The sequence below is a fragment of the Ailuropoda melanoleuca genome, chromosome 2 (assembly GCF_002007445.2).
Source record: "Ailuropoda melanoleuca isolate Jingjing chromosome 2, ASM200744v2, whole genome shotgun sequence".
Lineage (NCBI taxonomy): Eukaryota > Metazoa > Chordata > Mammalia > Carnivora > Ursidae > Ailuropoda > Ailuropoda melanoleuca.
In genome coordinates, this window is record NC_048219.1 from 6,130,852 (window position 1) to 6,152,008 (window position 21,157).

At 47.2% G+C, this 21,157-nt stretch overlaps 2 non-coding genes across 2 annotated transcripts; both read left to right on the top strand.

Moving 5' to 3' along the window:
* The first annotated feature begins 10,021 nt into the window (after positions 1–10,021).
* LOC117801254 lies at positions 10,022–10,128 on the top strand. Its single transcript, XR_004623779.1, has one exon. It is a non-coding gene; the product is annotated as a U6 spliceosomal RNA (small nuclear RNA).
* Positions 10,129–11,055: 927 nt separating this feature from the next.
* On the top strand, positions 11,056–11,162 carry LOC117801186. The gene has a single exon (XR_004623718.1). It is a non-coding gene; the product is annotated as a U6 spliceosomal RNA (small nuclear RNA).
* Positions 11,163–21,157: the final 9,995 nt, after the last annotated feature.

A 21,157-nucleotide genomic window follows, 5' to 3' on the forward strand; every position in this document is an offset into this window, starting at 1 on the left:
CGGGCGCCAGAGGCCATATTGGAGGAGCGGCGGCCGCGGCGGGAGGAGCCATGTTGGCGGCTGTTTATCCCGCTCCCTTCGGGTTCGACGTGCCCGCCCCGCGCCCCCTCCCCCATCGCCATGCCCCCTCCCCTCCCCGCGGGCGGGCAATTCAAACCCGAAAGGGCGGGAAGGCGGCGCTCGGGCTTGGCGGGCGGGGGAGCGCGCTGCCGCCAAAAAACCGCCGCCGTGAGGGGGCGGGGCCCGTGTCCCTTGGGGCGGGGCTTCGCTGTGTGGCCCCGCCTCCGCCCACGGCCCCGGCGCACGAGACTCGGCGCCGGTGCGCGCCGCTGCCGCCCACGAGTTCTCCCGGCTGCGCGCGCCTCCAGTCTCCCGCCCTCGACGGCTGCCATGGTAACGGCGCCCGGGCCCCGCCTCCGGAGGGGTTTGTTTGCACCATCTGCAGCTGTTGCTTTTGCCTGGCGCGGCCGCGCAGGCTGCGCTCCTCCGCGCTCCTCGCTCCAGTTTAGCGCGCGCTGCCCGTGGCGGCTCGGCGGAGGCTCCCGGCCGGGACTCAGACGCCCGCCTTTCCTGCGCGCTTTGGGCTACTTCGGGCGCGATGCTTGCACAGAGGAGCAGTCAGATTTCTGAGCGCTTCGGGCATCTTCACAGGAGTTGGGGATGCTAAAACCGGAAGATCTGTATGTCCTGGAAAAGTTGTGTGCAAGACTTTCCCCTTCAGCTTTTTTCCTTGGGACTATTACGCCTAGTGAGTCCTAAGAATTGCCTTAGAAGCTACAACTTTATTAGTTTTGTTTGTCTTTTATAGGCTGAAGGGGATGCTAAAGGAGATAAAGCCAAGGTGAAGGATGAGGTGAGTCTTGAAAAGCTTTGGGACTCCTTTGTTGGTAACTAACCACACCTCTAGTCCTGAATTTCCCTAAGCTGTCTGCACTTCCTGTAGTCTAGACCAAAATGATAACAGAATTTTTTTTATCTTTTGATTTTCTTTAACTGTCCTATTTCTAATCTTTTTTCTTTTAATAGCCACAGAGAAGATCTGCAAGGTTATCTGCTGTAAGTGTCTGCTATTAAATTATGTTTATCCCTGAAATGGAAAAGCATTAAAAGTTATCTTTGCTTCCCGTGGGTTATGTTTAGTGGCTGCTTTTGAATGATCTACTCTCTTGGGGGCTCTCCCGTTTGATACTTGTTGGTTCTGAAATTCTGGTGGCTATAGCCAAAGTGGGACACCTTGGTGTGTTACTTAAATGGGTTCCTGAAGATAGGAAACTCCCAATGGAAAGCCAACCCCAGAAGCTTTACAAAATAGGAGAAACTTCTGTGTCAGTGGTACTGTGGTTTGGTGGTGGGTTGTTTCTTTGGACCATCATACTAACGTTCTCTTTCTCTCCCCCTGAAATAAAAGAAACCTGCTCCTCCAAAGCCAGAGCCCAAGCCTAAAAAGGCCCCTGCAAAGGTGAGTGGAACTGGGTGCTTCTAGGAGTTGCGTAAAGCTGAGCGGTTTCCCGCATTATTGACAGTTCTGTATAACAATTCCATCCATTGACACAGACTTGGTATGAGAAAGTTTTTTGGGCTGGGCCTTAAAATTATGTTGGAATTAGCCATTTTCACAGGATGAGGACTGTCTTTCAGTCTGTTTAATTCAGCCCAAGGGTGACCCCTTGTTTAGAATGGATATTCTGAATTGTTTTGATAGCTTGCCGTATTTATCCCTGACATTTGTAGTACTGGTTTTCTAATCAAGAAGTCTGTTGTCAGGCTAAAAATAATTGAACAACAAAGTTCAGTGGGCAGGCTCAGGGGAGAGTCATCAGTTTACAGGAGATCGTACATTGAAAACCCAAGTATTCAAAGCACTGTATTCTTCTATTATTTACACTCAAGTAAAAACTTGTATACTAAAGACCGCAGTAAATGATAATTTGGCCTTGTTTGATCCATTTTTATCCAACGGGAGGAGGTTTAATAGTTTGTGTGTTACCTTTGATAAACAATCCTGTGTCAGACCATACCCTGCTAATGCGAAATTAGAAGAAAACGCTCTTTTATTTTCTCCCTTCCCCTTTTTAGAAGGGAGAGAAGGTACCCAAAGGGAAAAAGGGGAAAGCTGATGCTGGCAAGGATGGGAATAACCCTGCAGAAAACGGAGACGCCAAAACAGACCAGGTAAAACTGCTGTTTCACTTTTTGTTAAGTAGGCTCTGAGTCCATTCCTGACTCCAAAAGCTTTTATTACCTTTCTCCTGCATCTGTATCCCTCCAAGCCTGCTTTTCAGTCCAGAGTGTGCTTATGGTTTTTCCGTTAGCTTAAATTCTGGATTCTTAAAGTCTCTGCCATCCAGTAAAGGGCACTGTAATGTGATCTCCATGTCCCAAGCTCAGGCTACACCATAGAGTTTTCAAGCTGGGGGTAAACTCTTCTGAGGCTAGTGCACCCCTTCCCTGATGGTACAGTGAGGTCCAGAGGGAAAGTTACCAAGTTATTCTCAAAAGAAGGACTGAGTCTTGAAGGATCTAAAATCTGAACTTGGGTGTGGGAGCAAAGTAATGCTAGTGATGGGATATGAATGAAAATAGTTTCAAATCTATAGCTGGTAACATTATATTAATCTTTTTCTTCTAGGCACAGAAAGCTGAAGGTGCTGGAGATGCCAAGTGAATTGTGTGCATTTTTGATAACTGTGTACTTCTGGTGACTGTACAGTTTGAAATACTATTTTTTATCAAGTTTTATAAAAATGCAGAATTTTGTTTTACTTTTTTTTTTTTTTTTAAGCTATGTTGTTAGCACACAGAACACTTCATTGTTGTTTTGGGGGAAGGGCATATGTCACTAATAGAATATCTCTGAAGCTAGATTGCTACAAGGGGAAAAACACCTTTCCCTTCTAGTTCTGAGAAACTTCCTCTTGGCTCCCAGGAGGAGGGATTCCTTGATGTTGACACACATGAGCTGCCTTGGCACAAACACCTTGGTGGTGTGGAAAAACTAAAATTCATTTTTTATGTCCTCTTCTCCCTCTGCCTTCAACATAGACTTGACTCCCTTAAACCCAGAGACCTGTTGGAACCTGACCCCCCAAGACATGGTTCCCAGTATGTCAGGCAATCTGGACTTTACAGTGTCACCACTGAGATGGCGTCCCTCAAAAGAGTTCCTTTTTTAGCTCGTGGATCTTCAGATTGATAATTCTGCCATTTTCATTTCACTTCCTGAAAGTCAGGGTCGGCTTGTGAAAAGTTGTTAAACAACATGCTAAATGTGAACTGTCAACCCTCACTCTAAACTGTCCCTGTTGAGAGCATCACATGAAAACTTCATTGGGTTCATAGTGGCTTTCTGATTTTGGTAGTCCATTGAAGAAGGGAGTTTGAAAGTTGTTGTATACTGTTAATGATCGTCTGCCCATGTCCTGCCTGAAATACCATGATTGTTTATGAAAAGTATCTTTAATAAAGCTGGATACAGTTTGGCTTGGAATGCTGCCTCTGATCTTTTCCCAGGAGTGGGGGAGCCTGGTTTCTCCAGGTCTCTTGGGACAGGATGCATTCTGGTGTGAGGTGTAGAGGTTTCAGGGACAGCTGTTCTGGTCTCGAGTCCGTCTGTAGAACGCAGTGCTAGGTGCCGTCAGGAAAGATCCCTGGAGTGGACTGGTGGTGAGAGGCTGGGAGCAGAGGAGTGATTTCTGTACTTGGTTACACAGCTTTACCTGAAGTGTATCTTTAAAGGCAGGGTTTTGGTAGGTCTGAGGTTTTGGCCTGGTAGCGGACAGCAGAAGAGCCTTTCCATTTCATTCACATTTAAAATCTCTATAAAACTAGAAAATTAGTAGGTCTAACTCTAGTCCTTGTGTCAGGAAAAAGTGCTTCGGTGTCTGTATACAATTGGCCATAAGATGTGTAAGACTGATGGGCGCTCTGTTCTTAAGCAGACCTGCAAGTCTTGTGAATTGATTAAATTCTTGTCCTTGCTGGTGAACTGCTCAGGCTCCAGAACCAGAGCTGTAACTGGGACGTTCTGATTGCTTCAGTCTAGAGACCCTGCAGTGAAGCCCCTTTCCTCCAGAGGAAGGAGCAAGAAGTTAGCTCTTAGGCAATAGAACTTGTAATAAATTGATGCTTGCAATTTGTGCTTTCACAGGTCCCCTCTATCGTTGAGGAGAAATAAAGTGAATTGGAGATTAAAAAGAAATACCTTCTATTGCTTTGTTTATCTCCTTAGAAAAGTAGAGCTATCCTATTAAGCACTTTCTTGATCATTTTTTGGTGTATTCCCTCCAGTCTTTGGTCTCGGGACAGTTGTGTAACGCAAGTGTTAACACCGTTTTTATGGGTGAGGAAATGAGCTCAGATGAAGAAACTTGTTCAGGGTTCTGTATACATACAGTGAGTAGCAAAGTCAGGGTTCAGACTCCCAGCTTTATTCAGAAATAACTTGCGACTTCTGTTTGGGGGCATCTTTTGGATAATTTGCCCACTTAGGCAATTCGCAGCCACTTGCTTTCTCTATAGCTGAAATTGTTCGAGGTTGTACACTTAATTTTTATTCAGAGGGAGGTGCCCTCTTCAGAGTGGGACGTTACAGCTATCAGGGAGATGGTAGCTTGGTATTTGAGCAGAAGTTGCGGAATTTGAGAAAGCCACAGCTGGGGTAACTTTAATCAGTGTTTGTAGGACTTTGGATTCAGTCAGATATGCTGAACTGTGGACCATGCTAGGAGCGTAGCCAAATGCTCTTAATTTTTGTATCAGAAAATTAGGTGTTTACCCCCATTTTACAGTTAAAACATGTGACGTGACTAGCTGAAGTTAAACCCAGTAGTAACCTTCTATTCCTGTTACTTAGGGATCAGGGTGAGTAGGGTGAGCCTGAACTTTGTTTCTCCTTCATGGGAAATATTTGCTGATTGCACCAGCCATGGGCCATGAGAGTACCTGGGCTTACAGACCAAGAAACTAACCTTGAAAAAACATGGTAAGGCTATTTAAGCCAGCCGTAGTCACTCACGCTCCGGGTCAGCCCTAACCCGAACTAAGTCTGATGATAAAATGGACTTCCTTCCCTTGGCCCTGTCTCCAAGCCCATTTTATCCCATCTCTGGGGGGCAGTCACCATAACCTGTATTAGAATGGATGCTTTGGGCTCTAAGTAAAGTAAAATAAAATGGCTTAAGCAGGAGGAAGATTGATCTCCTAAGAGAAGTCCTGAGGTAGGGTGGTTCTAAGTACCCAGCTAGTTCTTTCCAGCTTTTCTGCCCTGTTGGTGTCGGCATGTTGTCCAGCCACCCCACCTCCCAAGTCAGCTGCTCCAGGCCTCAGATCACACTCGTGTCCAGGGGCAGACGACCTGTTTCTCCTGAAGATAATTGCCCAGAAGCCTTTCAGCAACCCGAGTTTCTTTGGGCAGAACAGGACCACCTGCTTGCTCCTAAACCAATCATGGCCGGAGGGATGAAACCACAGATTCTGTTTAGGATTCGCCAGAGTTGCTGGAATTCAGTAGGGGGGAGAATGATGATAGAAGAGGACAGGTGCCATGAGTGGCCAGCCGCTGCCCGGCTCGGGGCCCGTGGTGTCTCCAGGCCTCCCCGGGCCTGGTTTCACTGCAGCAAACGTTTGCTGAGCATGAGCCCAAAGTTGAACTAGAATTGACATTAAAAATTCACCATTTTAAAACATGCAACTCAGTGGTTCTTAGAATGTTCACGAGGTTGTGCAGCAACACTATGTAACTGCAGAATGCTCCATCGCTCAAAAAAGAAACCCCGTACTTAGCAGTCACTCCCCGTTCCCTCTGCTGGCGTAGGCAACTGTGGATCTACTTTCTGTCTCTCTAGATTGGCCTATTCTGGACATTTCTTCTAGGTGGAATCCTAGGACGTGTATTGACTGGCTGCGTAGCACGAGCTCCCCGAGGTTCATCTGTGCTCCAGCACGTGCTTTTGTCAAACACTCCTTCTACAGAGAACCTTTTCCGCTTTTTGAAAGTTCACATTATGCCACTTTGCTTTTACAGAAGACCTAAAAAAAAAAAAAAATGCAAAAAGAAAAGAGCAGCCTTGAGGGAGTCCTGCGCCCTTCTCCAGGCAGCGCTCCCCTGAGCCCCCTGAGCTGCAAGAGTGGCCCTGCCAGGCTCCCTCCCCACAAGCTACACTCCAAACCACCAGAACACCTTTGAACTGTGGGAGCGTCTGTGCTTTATCTCTACTTTGTGTATCTTAGCAAGTGTGTCCTAAGGTCTCAGATAAGCCTAAGAGATGTCATTTTGGGGGGGTCTGGGAAAGCTCACAAGAGTCTCCATCTAAATGAATGGGGACTGCTTCCCCCTGAGCCTGATAGTGGGGAAGACCTGCACCGGAAGGTGTTCAACGATCCAATCAACGGCATTTGGGCTGTTTGCACTTCGGGCTCCTGTGAGTCCTCTACTGTGTGCGCGTTCTTGCGTGGACAGGTGTTTTCAGCTCTTCCAGCCTCTGCCTTGGAGTGGGATTGCCGGGTCCTGAATCTCACTCGGGGAGCTGCCAGGCTGATTCCGCACTGCAGCTGATGTCCGCTACCCCCAGGCGTGCGAGAGGGTTCCCGTTTCTCCACGTACCGGCAGCACACACCTTCCCATTTCTTTCTTTACTGCGGGCATCCGGGTGGGTGTGAGCATTCCAGTGGGGAGACGCTCACCGTCTCCCATGCTCCTTGAGCATCTGTGTATCTTTTTTTTCTTTTTTTTTAAGTGTTCAAATCCTTTGCCCGTTTCTTTGGCAAGTCAACTCTACGGCCATCCTGGGGCTCAAACTCATGACCCCAAGATCAAGAGGCATGCACTCTACTGACTGAGCCAGCCAGGTGCCCCTTTTGCTCATGTTTTAATTGGGTTATTTATCTTTTTATTGTTGAGGTATAGGGGTTGTTTATATATTCTGGATATTAGATTCTTACTAGATTTATGATTTGCAGATGTCTTCTCCCATTCTCTGGGTTTTCTTCACTTAACTTGATGGTGTCATTTGTCACACAACAGTTTTTAGTTTTGGCGAAGTACAGTTCACTTAATTTTTTATTGCTTGTGCCTCAGTGTCCTATCTAAATCTGTTGCCCAATCCAGGGTCATTAAGGTTTATACTTGTGTCTTCTAAGAGTTTTAAATAATATTAACTCTTAAATGGAGGTTTTCGAACATTTTGAGTTAATTTTTGTATACAGTGTGAGGTAAGACTCAAGCATTCCCCTCTTTTAAAAACTGTTCTAGACCTCTCTGGGGCCCGCCAGTTCCTAAGGTACTGTTTGTCTAACCACTTCTCAAACCTCTTCTCTACAGTTTCTCCCTGTGACATCATCCAGTGACTCACATTTTCATTCCTTGCCCACATCTCTTTGAGTTCAGTATTTCCACCCAACCTCCTGTGCAGTCCCCCCCAGATGTACCACAGGCACCCCAAATCAACATGACCAGAGTGGAACTCCTCTTGTTCTTCACAAGCCCACCTCCCCTACTTTTCCTGAACCTGGTAAAACACCACCACCTATTCCATTCCTCACGCAAGAAACCTGAAAGATACCCTAGATATCTCCATCCTTCCCCCATCATCACACATTTCCAAGGACAGCCTAAATCATGGTGCCTTGACTTCAGAAATTCTTATTTTTTTTTTTTGTCATGGAAAATTTCAAATAAGGGTGCCTGGGTGGCTCAGTCAGTTAAGCATCCGACTCTTGGTTTCAACTCAGGTCTTGATCTCAGGGTCATGAGATCGAGCCCCCCAGCAGGCTCCTCACTCAGTGGGGAGTCTGCTGCTCTCCCTCTGCCCCCCTCATGCATGCACTCTCTCTAAAGTAAATAAATCTCTCTTTTATAAAAGATTTTATTTGACAGAGAGAGACAGTGAGAGAGAGAACACAAGCAGGGAAAGCAGAAGAGGGAGAAGCAGGCTCTCTGCCGAGCAGGGAGCACGACATGCGGCTCCCTGGGATCATGACCAGAGCCAAAAGCAGACGCTTAACGACTGAACCACCCAGGTGTCCATAAAATAATCTCTCTTAAAAAAAAAACCTCAAATATGTGTAAAAGTAGACTAAGACTGCAAAACCCATGTACCTATCACACAGTTTCAAAAATTATCAACTCGTAGATAATTTTGCTTAATTTATACCACTGGCTCCTCCCCCTTACCATAACCTGACACACCATTTCATCCATAAATATATATTTTTAAAGGATAGGGACTTCATAGAAAACATAATACCATTAGCATACCAAAATATTCCTTAATATTATGAAATACTCAAATTTCTAATTGAGTGTCTTTTTGCTTTTTTTCTTAAGTAATTTATTTGTTTAAATGAGAACCTATGTATTGTGAATGGCTGGCATATTTCTTATCTCTTGGTGCCTATAAGTTCCCTCCATCTCCTTCCCAGTCTGGATTTTGCTCTTCTGTCTCCATGGTGTCATTTCACAGGTTTCTTTATCCTTTGTATTTCCTACTAAATAGGAATAGATCTGGAGGTGTGATTGGATTCAGATTTAGTGGTAAGAAAACCACACAATGGCATGTGCTTTCATCAGGAGACGCATCACACTTGGTTGTATATATTGTGGCCGTTGGAGCTCAAAGCCTGGATTCATTAATTCATCAACGGTTGCAAAATGAGGATACTCGAATTCTACCATCCTTTCTTCACATAATGCCTGAAATACCAATGTGAAGAGAAGCTTTGACTCACCTGCTCTTTGGTTAGCTGGAATTAAGAGTTCACACCGGAGGGTCGCCTGGGTGGTTCAGTCGCTGGGCGTCTGCCTTCGGCTCAGGGCGTGATCCCGGTGTTCTGGGATCGAGCCCCGTATCAGGCTTCTCTGCTGGGAGCCTGCTTCTTCCTCTCCCACTCCCCCTGCTTGTGTTCCCTGTCTCGCTGGCTGTCTATCTCTGTCAAATAAATCTTTTAAAAAAAAAGTTCATACTGGAAAAAGAGGATAAATGCCCAAGACTTTGGCCAGTTTTCAAAATGAGTTGGGTTTACTAGCATCCTCCAAACAAGAGACCAGTGGGTTGTGTTTTAGTGTTGCTAGTATCATGTTCACTAAATTAAACATTTTATATGCTTCAGTTCATTTTAGTTATTAAACTTAACGATGCTCAAATTGTCCTCCTTGTCCAGTGGGGGGGGGTGGTCTTCAAGTGGCCACTGAGTCTTTTTGATAACAGCCCTTTTGATAGCATTTGGTAATGTCCTTGTTGTCTAGTATGATAGGATATTCCAGACTTATGTTGTACATTTTCTGCTCCAGACCTGGGGTCACCTGTTTCTGGGGAAAAACCAAAATCCTGGTTCCTTTTAGTGGTGAATGGCATTACAAGACGAAAACCTAGGCTCTAGAATGTCTACTGCTGCTGTGTTGGTTATTGTTCATGGCCTCTGGTAGACAAAGCTAGGACACGTTTTCTTTTTAAGATAAAACACATTCATACTTTCTATTCAAATTCAAGACTTAATAGATTTTTCTTAACTCTTGTATCTTACATGTGTGTATTTTTTCTCAACATTGAGAATCCCGGTTCTCATTTGTACCCTGAATTATGAAATAGATGATCAGAGTTACTCAGTTGTTTTATTGCATATCACACAACCGGTATCAGAATAACAAAAGGGAGTTTAAGGTTTTGTTTGTAGTTCTTCGTTTTGGGCTATTTCCTATGACGCAGATAACAGTCCGTTCACAGTGTTTTAAATTTACTATATACCTCCTCTCTGTGTGGCTTGCTACTCACTGGATACGCATTTACATTAACCTGTTTTATATATTTTTCCATTTTTAAAAAAGACTTTATTTATTCGACAGAGCAAGGGAGCACAAGCAGGGGAAACAGCAGTGGGAGAGGGAGAAGCAAGCTCCCCACTGAGCAGGGAGCCCGATGCAGGGCTCCATCCCAGGACCCTGGAATCATGACCTGAGCAGAAGGCAGATGCTTAACCATCTGAGCCACCCAGGCGCCCCTGTTTTTCCATTTCTTAAGAATTCCTTGGGCTCCCTTCAGCAGCACATAGACTAGAATTGGAACAATCCAGAGCAGATTGGCATGGGCTCTGCACAAGGATGCCACACAAATGCGTGAGGCGCTGCGTGCTTTGTGCGGCTCCCCAGCGCCCCTCCACTCTCTGCGGGTTTAGCAGAGGAAATGATGAGTCAAGGCACAATGTATGGTACTGAATAATGAAGTGATATGTCACTATAAAAATATTCCTGTAAAGCAATCTAGGACATGTGAACAAAGCAGAGTTACACCTGGAAATTTATGTGCAAATATGGGCTTTCTACAGATCTCTGACATGAGAAAATGTCAACTTGCATTTCCTTATAGAATTTTAAAAAAGAATTTCTCTTAGTTTAATACATAAAATATTTACGTAGTTCCAAGTCTAATCTACAAAATAAGAGCTCTTCAAAGTTTAATTTCTGTTCCTACGTCCTCTACCTTATTCCCTCCCTTCCCATTTAGTGACATTTTTTATTTGATTTAATCATTCCAGTCTTCTTTTTTTTAATTTAAACAGATGAATATGTTATAGTTCCCCTTTCTTATAAAAAGAGCATACGAGGGGCGCCTGGGTGGCACAGTCAGTTGGGCGTCCAGCTCTTGGTTTCCACTCAGGTTGTGATTTCAGGGTCGTGGGATCGAGCCCCACATCAGGCTCACGCATGGAGTCCGCTTAAGACTCTCCCTCTGCTCCTCCCCTCCTCCCCCACCTCCACCCCACACTCGCTCAACCTCTCTCTCAAATGAATCTTTAAAAAAAAAAAAAAGAAAGAAAGAAAGCATACTATACATTTATCCACATGCTTATTTACTTAACAGTATATCCTGGGGGCGCCTGGGTGGCTTAGTCAGTTAAGCATCTGACTCTTGGTTTTGGCTCAGGTCATGGTCTCGGGTGTGTGAGATCGAGCCCCACAACTGGCTCCACACTCATTGCAGAGTCTGCTTGAGATTCTCTTCCTCTACCCCACCCCCGGTTTGCACATGCTCTCTCTTTCTCTCAAATAAATCTTTTAAAAAAGTGCTCACTTCAGCAGCACATATACTAAAACTGGAACAATACAGGGAAGATTAGCACGGCCTCTGCACAAGGATGACACGCAAATTCATGAAACGTTCCATATTTTTTCATATGGTTTTGTTCATATGTGGAACATAAGGAGTAGCATGGAGGATATTAGGGGAAGGAAGGGAAAACTGATGGGAGGGAAATCAGAGGCAGAGCCGAACCATGAGAGACTCTGGACTCTGGGAAACAACCGGAGGGTTTTGTGGGGGGGGATGGGGTAGCCCGGTGACGGGTATTCAGGAGGGCACGTGTTGCAATGAGCCCTGGGTGTTATACGCAAATAATGAATCATGGAACACTACATCAAAAATTAATGATGTACTGTATGGTGACTAACATAACATAATTGAAATAAAAACCCCCAGTATATTCCAGAGATCCATTGTAGAGTTTCCTCAATTCTTTTACAGCAGCACAAAATGATAAATACGTTTGGCCTTGATACATCATACTGTTTTATATTTACATGTGTCCCAAGTCTTTTATATATAGTTTTTCTGTTGTCTATTTTTCTCTCTTTTCATTTTTATTATTATTTTTTATTTATTTGAGAGAGAGAGAGAGGGAGAACACAAGCAGGGGGAGGGGTAGAGGGAGAGGGAGAAGCAGGCTCCCCACTAGCAGGGAGCCTGATGCGGGGCTCGATCCCAGGACCCTGGGATCATGACCTAAGACGAAGGCAGACGCTTAACCAACTGAGCCACCCAGGTGCCCCTAATTTTTTTTTTTTATTCACTTGAGAGAGAACAAGAGCACAAGCAGGGGAGAGGGTGGGAGGAGAGGAAGAAGCAGACTCCCCACTGAGCAGGGAGCCAGACGCAGGGCTCCATCCCAGGACCCCAAGATCATGACCTGAGCCAAAGGCAGATGCTTAACCAACTGAGCCACCCAGGCACCCCGTTTTCATTTAAAAAAAATATTTATTCATTTGACAGAGAACACATGCAGGGGAGCAGCCGGCAGAGGGAGCACATCCCCTACTGTGGAGGGCACCCCCTCTCTTCTCTAAGTCCAAGTCTTTGACTTGTGATCTGGACCCATCCGTCTTAGCTGAGACAAAATCCGTGCAGCTGTCCCCTCTCTCTCTTGCATTACCCATCCTACCCCTGCTGGATAGTTCCCACCTGCAAACACCTTGAAAGCATCCTACCTTGGCCCTCTTGAGCCACTGCCCCATTTCTCTGCTCCCTGTTACAGCAAAGCTCCCCGAAAAAGTGTAGTCTCCATCACCACTCCCAACCCTCCAATCTCTCCTCAGCCAACCCAGATGAGGAGGCTTTTGCCCCCCCCCATCTGTTAAACAGGCCACCAATGGTGTGCTTCTTGCCCGAGTCGAAGTTTCTGCTTTGTCTCTCCCTTCTCTTTTCAACCACTCCCTTTTCTTAGATGACCACAACCAGTATTCTGATTTTAAATACCATGTATGTGACAGTGAATCAAATTGTGATCTCCAGGCTGAACCTCTCCCCCTCAGATCCAGAGTTAGATTCGCTTAACAGACTTCACTGATCTAACATGGCAAACAGTAACTTTCCTCACAAGGTAACTTCCCTTCAAGCTCTCCCCATCTAAGTCAACAGCACCATCATCCACCAAAACCTTAATTTCCCCCTCTCCTCACACTCCATTATCAATCCATCGGTAAATCCTATTGGCTCAATTTTTAAAATCTGCTTTGGACCCAACTAGCTGCCACTGTCTGCACCGTTCTGCCTGCAGTGGATGCAAAGCCTATGGGTTCCCGTAGATTTCTCAGCTGTCTCTTCAGCGCTTCCATCTGGAGCCCCCTGCACCAAGTCACCCCTCCATCTTCAGACTTGGATGAAAAATCACTCCTAGGGGCTTGATATCTGGCTTCCTCAGAGGCAGCCAAGTGGCTGGTTGATTCAGGGCAGAACTGTGGAGACACTAGCTTCCCAGAGCCAAACGTTGAGAAGTAGGAAATGGTAGATGGAAAGGAAGGGAGCTAGGCTAACTGCCTCCTCCTTTTCTCCAAAATTCCTCCTTTCAGCTCTTCCAGAAAAGTCTCTGTCCTAATTAAGACACTTGCTGAGTGCCCAGCTGTGCCTCTCTGCAGCTTGTTGGGAAGCAGTAGCCTGGACATAACGCAGCACCGCTCAGTGCTTTGCCTCTTCCCTTCCTCCTCGCCCCCCCGCACCTTCCCAATAACCTACCAGCACTTGGGCCCGTTCCTCAGCCTCCTCCTCCTTCTTTTTTTTTTTTTAATTTTATTTATTTATTTGAGAGAGAGACAGCATGAGCAGGGGGAGCAGCAGAGGGAGAGGGAGAAGCAGGCTCCCCGCCAAGGAGGGAACCCGACATGGGGCTCGATGCCGGGACCCTGAGATCATTACCTGAGCCAAAATCAAGAGCCAGACGCTCAACCGACTGAGCTACCCAGGTGCCCCAGCCTCTTCCTTCTTGAGGACCAAAGTCAGCACTAGGGTAAGACATATCCCTAGTGCAAGCCACCATGAATTCTGGGGCCTCAGCATCCCTGTGAACGTAGCATGCAGTTCTCGAGTCCTGCCCCAGACTCCTGGAGTCAGAATCTCTGGAGAAGGAGCCCGGGACTCTGTGATTTTAAAAGCTGTTTGGGTGAGTCTTGTGCCTGCTAAAGTTGGAGAAAGACTGTTTAAGGAAAGAAAGGAGTTTCTAGAGGAGAAGGGCTGTTGCTCTCCCCTACTCCCACCTGCTTCCTGCTCAAGTGTGGTTTCTTTCTTTCTTCCTTTTTTTTTTTTTTTTTTAAGATTGTATGTATTTATTAGAGCAGGAGAGCACAAGCAGGGGGAGCTGCAGAGGGAGAGGGAGAAACAGGCTTCCTGCGGACCAGGGCTCAATCCCAGGACCAGGGCTTGATCCCAGGACCCTGAGATCATGACCCGAGCCAAAGGCAGATGCTTAACCAACTGAGTCACCCAGGCGCCCCTTTGTTTGAGTGTGTTGTATGAGGATATGATGCTTGGGGTTGCAGCAACCACTTTGGGATCATGAGGTCAAGACACTGCAGATGGCAGAGCAGAAAGCGAGCCTGAGATAGCGGCCCAGCCAACTTCAGAGCTACCAAACCCAGATTCTTCTGTGAGAGAATGAAATGTCTTGATTGCTTTTGTCAGGTAATCTGTTACTTGCAGCTAAAAACAGCCTCAAATGATTCAAGAGATTGTATGGTTTTATCCCCACATTAACTTGAGAAGTGGGAATTAATTTCTTCATTTTACAGGTGAAGAAATAAGGTCTTGGAGACCCAGTGTGGTCCAGCCACAAGTCCAGTCCAGGCCCAACTGGCTCCAGAGCCCACCCTGCGAACCATGAATCAGTTCTGCAAATGCTCAGATGGCATTTGCTGTGGGAATTAATGAGTTGGGTTTGAAGATGGGAATGTAAACGATCAGAGCCCAGACTGGGCTCTGGACTGAGAAGTTGGAGCATTAATGACTGGCCAGAGCAGCAATGTTCCCTTCATTCTCCCCCAAAAATGCAGGGGGTAGAGAATGTTGTTCTCAGTTATTCAAGAGCTCTGTCATTCTTCAGGGCTGTAAGTAGAACAGAGCAGGAGGGTACTGGTCTTAAATTGCCCTCTAAGAAGCTGGGTCAGACACGAAAGATGATGACTTCCAAAACCAGAAAGAACCCCAAGGATCATGTGCCACGTCCGTGCTGCAGACAGGCAGTACCAACGAGTCTGCATCGTTAGCGAGCCCTCACCGTGAGCCTGGTACCTTCTACGGAATGTGTTTGACTTACTACATCTAATTCTCACAACAAGCTAGTAACCTCCTGCTTTCCATTTTACAGATGGGAGAATTGACACACTACGAGTGTTAAGTAACTTGCCCCAAATCACGTAGCTGGCAAGTGACTAAACCTGATTTGAACTTGGATGGAATGAGCCTGAAGGAAGGCTGCACTAGAAACCCCCATGGAGGGGCGCCTGGGTGGCTCATTCAGCTGAGTGTCTGACTCTTGATTTTGGCTCAGGTCAGATGCTCTCAGGGTGGTGAGATCGAGCCCCATGTCAGGCTCCACAGGGAGTCTGCTTGAGATTCTCTCCCTCTGCCCCTCCCCTCACTCGAACCTGCTCTCTCTCTCTAAAATAAATAAATAAATAAACAAACCTTTAAAAAGAAAAGAAACCTCCACACTATTCTGAGGCCCCAGTAGCGTGCCCTGGGCCATACTGATCCACACCTGCCTCCACACTGGTCTGGTCCCCATGATAGGCCCCAGCCCTTAAAGCTGCCAACTGCCACCCGCTACCCACCATTTCCTACCACTGAACCTTTGGGATTGTCCAGCTTCCTTGCTGGCGCCGCTGCCCCAAGACAGGGACTCACAACTCTTTCTGCTCCAACCAGACAGAACACTGGCCTTGGGACTCCATCTCCCACTCCCCTACGTTTAACAGGAAAAAATCGCATTCCCTCTCACCTCCTTCATGAGGGCTAGAGGGCTTAGCTGGGCAAAGACTGTTCTTAGAATACCCTTACTCTTCCAAAGCCAAGGCCCCATTTTCCACCAGGGCACTCCAGGCACAGGACTGAGACCCCTCACAGCCCTGGGCCCTAAGGCAACCTTTTCGGTTACTCTGACCTTTAGCTAACCTGGGACTGGGGCAAAATGGCGAGGCCTGTTCCGGCCTGAGCTAAAGAGGGCCAGTCCAGAGGCCAGACATTTCCCCAGACTTTCAGCAGCAGTGGGGACAGCAGTCACGGCTAGACAGTGAGTTATAATGACTTTTGCTTCTTATTCCTACTTACCTACCTATACATTCTAAATTTACACACTGGCCATGTACTCCTTGGGTGGGATGGGGGACAGGTACAGGGCACCTTTTCCTCTACTTTCTATTCCTTCTAAACATAACAGTATTGCCTGCTCACCATAAAAACATTTTTTGAAACAACACAATACAGACATATAGAAGGCAAATGTGAAAATCTTCACCTCTCCAAACCCACTCTCCTCCCAGGGGCAGGCCCTATCATGTTGATGCGGTCCCTTCCAGGTTTTTCCCAGGCATTTACATGCACAGGGAAGTCCAAGTGTGTTCTGAGGCCCCTTTTGCCTCTGAGATGTAGTGGACATGCTGAGAGGGGCTCCCACCTCCACCTTTGTGAATCATGGGAAGTTGAAAATCACATTTTATGGGAGCCTGGGTAGCGCAGTCGTTAAGCGTCTGCCTTCGGCTCAGGGCGTGATCCCGGCGTTCCGGGATCGAGTCCCACATCAGGCTCCTCTGCTGGGAGCCTGCTTCTTCCTCTCCCACTCCCCTGCTGTTCCCTCTCTCGCTGGCTGTCTCTCTGTCACATAAATAAATAAAATCTTTAAAAAAAAAAAAAAGAAAAGAAAAGAAAATCACATCTTTGAGTCCCAAGAATGGTGTTGGGGAAAGAAGGGGACCCTTATGTGTCCAGTCTCCTCAGTCTCCCCTTGCTTCTGCCCTGGCCATCTCCTTTCTGTGATTCAGATGAAACGTCAGCTTCTTTCCAGATTCTACCCTAAAACTCATGCACATAGACATTGGTCAGTCAAGTAGACTTCATGGAGGGTTTGGGGGCTTAGAGGCCCCCAAAGTGTTCATGTTGTACCCCACATAGCAAACAATTTTAAGTGTCATCTCTGTGATGGATTCACATCCTCTCAGGGACCCCCATTCCCAGGGAGGGGTGCTCCCTGGCCCTTTGGCCCATGCATTCCACCACCTTGCCCTCAGGAAATTCGCACTCTTCCCGCTTCCCAAGCAATTCAGCTCCCCAGCCCCTCTATCAACTCCTCTTGGAGCTAACACAAAGGCCTTCCACTGTTCTGGGCCCACTCTCCTGGGTAGGCATCTGTGGCACATTTCATGTTTTCCTGCTGCTTTCGGAGATTGGGACTGGAGCTCTAAAGGCGAGGAGGCTTCTGTTTACATCTGGGTTACATATTTAACAAATATAAATAGTTTGGGGGTGGGGTTTTTCTTTGTTTGCACAAGTGAAATCATGTACATAACACTCAGTGACTGTCTTGTTCCACTCAAATGAAAGCACAGACATCTTCCAGATCACTAATAATAATAGCTGAACTTTGTTGGGAACTCACCTCGTGCCCCTGAGCACTTCGTATCTGTGCTGTCCCAATCTGGTCACCACTAACCACATGGGGCTCCTGAGCCCTTGAAAGGTGGCTGGTACTAGAAAGGAACCAGATTTTTAATTTAATTTTAATTATTTTAAGTTTAGAAACAAAAATGTTTGTTAAGTACGACTTTATTTTTGGTTGGCCATTGCTTATGATATTATTGTTGTATAGCTGAAATATGCTGTAAGGGTAAAATACTTAGCAGATTTCAAAGATTGAGTGGGAAAAAAGGAATAGAAAATATCTCAGGGGTGCCTGGCTGGCTCAGTTGGTAGAGTATGTGACTCGATCTCAGGGTTGTGAGTTTGAGCCCCACGTTGGGCATAGAGATTTAAAAAATCTCAGTAATAATTCTTATATTGATATCATGTTACAATGATATTTTGAATACATTATGTTAAAAAATATATTATTAAAATTAATTTTACCTTTTTCTTTTTACTTTTTTAAACATGGCTTCTACAAATATTAAAATTATAAGGGGCTTGTATTGTATTTCTTTTTTTTTTTTATTGTTTTTCTATTAGCCCTTTAGTGCTACTTTATACACGTTACCTCACTATTGCACAGATTCGTTTAACAAGTATTTGTTGACTAGCTTCCATGTGGCAGGCAGTAGGCTAGGCACTGGTGAGATCGCAATGAACCAAACAGACCAAAACCCCACTCTTACCAAACTTCCCTTCTAGGTTGCTAATTTCTTATAACTTTATCAGGTAGGTACTATTATTATCCCATTTTATAAATGAGGAAACTGAAGGAGAGAAAAGTTAGATAATTTCCCCCAAAGTCACAGAGCAAATAAGTGGTCAAGCACTCTGAGCCCATCCACAGGTGTGACCATCATGTAGGACCGTGGACAACCCGCTATTGTCCAGTGTGATTGTATTATAATGCTTCCAAGCAGGCCTCTACAGCTGCAGGCTGTGCAGGAACCAAACAATACCTTATGAGAACAGGTGAACTGTGGCTGAGGGCGAATATGAGATGTTGAAGACAAGCTTTAGGTCTAGGTCATAAGCAGGGCCAGGGATGGGACACTGAGGGACATTCAGAACCTGGGGGTGGGCTTGGCTGGAAAGAGCCCGTAAACAGGGTCGAGGAGTGCAGCAGCCCCCGGTGCGGGGAGGCCTGGCAGGCTGAGTGCCCAGGCAAGAGAGGACAGAAGGGCTGGAGGGAAGGCTGCACGGAAGGGCCCGCACACGGTGGGGCCAGGTACCGAGAAGCTGTTCCTCCAAAGCCACCATTCCCCAGCCAGGCCCTGTGCTAACCAACCTTTTCCACGCAGCTGATCAGTCAGGCGGTCACTCGACAAATATGTACTGGGTGCCTACTGGCCCCAACCCCAAGATAACCGTCTTGCAAAAGTCCTAATAAGATGTTTTATTCCCCCCATCATCTTAGGGCTGAATGACATGAGGCTCAGGGAGACGAAGTGATCTAGTAAAGTAGTGATGCAGCTGAATTTAAACCCAGAGCCACCCGGTCCAGAACACACGGTCCACTCTCCTTACCAGCTTCGGCCTGCTTCCGTGCCCTGACTGCCCAGCTCTGGGCATCCCCAGGGTTCCCTGGCATGGGAGTGGGGGCGGCTCTGTCACGAGCTCGGAGCTACAGTACAGGGCTGGGTTCTGGCCCAGTTCAGAAGATGGGGGAGGGGTTAAGCCTCATTCCCGAAGATAAGGGGTTTTATGCGTACCTCAGACCAGGAAAAGGGGGATTCTGGCTCTCCTAGTGAAGGAAGCATTTCCATCCTGCCCACAGAGGGGTCAACACCATGCCGGGGGCCCAGCTGGTGCAGGGGCAAGATGCCAGGTTCAGGGTTGGGTAGGCCCAGTTTCTCATCCTGGCTCTGTCCCTGACTGTATAACCTTCGGCAAGTGACCTCTCCTCTCTGAGGCCTGGCTTCCTCATTAATGAAATGGAGACAAGAAATGGTACTTCCTCCTGTCTTCGTCCCCAGGCCAGAGCAGGGAAGAACCCTGCACTCCCTGGTGCTCACCCCCGGCCAGAGTAGGTAGGAACGGCAGCCCGAGACTGGGCAGAGGGGCTTCAGGAAAGGAGATAATGACACATAGTGTTTTTTATGTGCCTCATTTAATCCCCACAATACCCAGAGTAAGGCGAGTACTATTTTCTTTTCTTTTTTTTTTTTTAAAGATTTTGTTTATTTATTCGACAGAGACAGAGACAGACAGCGAGAGAGGGAACACAAGCAGGGGGAGTGGGAGAGGAAGAAGCAGGGCTCACAGCAGAGGAGCCTGATGTGGGGCTCGATCCCACAACGCTGGGATCACGCCCTGAGCCGAAGGCAGACGCTCAACCGCTGTGCCACCCAGGTGCCCCTGGCGAGTACTATTTTCATCCCATTTTGCAGAAGGAAAAATTGAGGTCTAGGGGGCAGCAGAGCTGACTTTAACCTGAGCACTCTGGCCCTTAGGGCCCTCAGGTCTATGCTTCTAAACGCAGTGCTGTGCTGTCCCTCAAGCTCCTACCTCTCCTGTTTAGTACAATATGAACCCAGAGCTTCTGCTGAGACATAGCCTTGATCCGGCTTCCTGTGTGCCTGGCCTTTGGGGTGCAGTGAGGAGAGTAGACTTCAGAGTCGGCAGACCCAAATTTAACTCCCTGATCAGTTCTACTGATCCAACTGGATGCTGGAAGACCAGACATGGGGCTCCAATTCACAACCCCGAGATCCAGAGTCTCATGCTCTACCGACTGAGCCAGCCAGGCGCCCCGATTTTCCTATCTCTAGAATGTGTGGTACCTGACCAAATGCAAGGGGGTAAGAGAGAGGGCTGCAAAAGTGCCCAGCACAAAATTTCCTAGAGGACTTCCAGGGGAGCTGAAGTGAGGGGAACAGGCTCGTGGGTGGACGATGAGGGCAGGCCAACTAGGGAGAGGCTGGGCGTGAGGTGGGGAATGGGGCCGTCGCAACCTGGTGTCAGTGGCCTGGAACCCAGGCTGGGGTGCGCAGCAGGGATGCGGGGGCAGCAGGACTGGGTGAGGTCAAACCCAGGAAGAAGGCAGGGCCATGCAGAGGGTGGGGTGAGCCTGAGGTGCATGCCCCGCCCTGCCTCTTACCTTGGCCCCTCATAGGTCCTTGCACATCCTCCAAGATCCTGGACTGATCAGTGTTTCTTTTTTTTTTTTTAAATGGTGATTTTTTTTAAATATTTTTATTTATTTATTTATTCGACAGAGATAGAGACAGCCAGTGAGAGAGGGAACACAAGCAGGGGGAGTGGGAGAGGAAGAAGCAGGCTCATAGCGGAGGAGCCTGATGTGGGGCTCAATCCCAGAATGCCGGGATCACGCCCTGAGCCGAAGGCAGAGGCTTAACCTCTGTGCCACCCAGGCGCCCCTGATCAGTGTTTCTGAAACTCACGTCCCCTGCCTTAGCCTGTGTCCCCACTAGTCAACCACTCACCCAGGCTCAAACCTTGGAGACCTTTGAATCACTCCCGCCATCCTGGCCATGTCCCCCTCAGCTTTTAAAATCCATCTCCGGGGCATCCTCCTCCTCCTGACACCCTCACCAGGTGTGATCTACCCATAGCCCAGTTAGTTCCTAGCTGATTTCACCCAGTACGTGTTACTGACATTCACATGGCCAGGGCACAGGGCCGAGCACTGAGCAAAGGCTCACGGACAGCTTCCTTCCACCGAAGTCCACCAGGTAGAGACCTATCACTGCCTCTCTCAGGACTTCTGTCCCTCGCCTGTGCTCAGGCTGTACCCTCTCCTTTCCACGTCACATACCTTGTCCACGGTCTCCCCTTCAACCTCTTCTCCAACCCACTGTCTGTGCGAGATGACACCTACTTTCATTTGGTTCTATCAAGAATTATTGGTGCAGCGAGTGACTATAGTTAACAATATTGTATTGTACATTTGAAAGTTGCCAAAAGAGTAGATGTAAAATTTA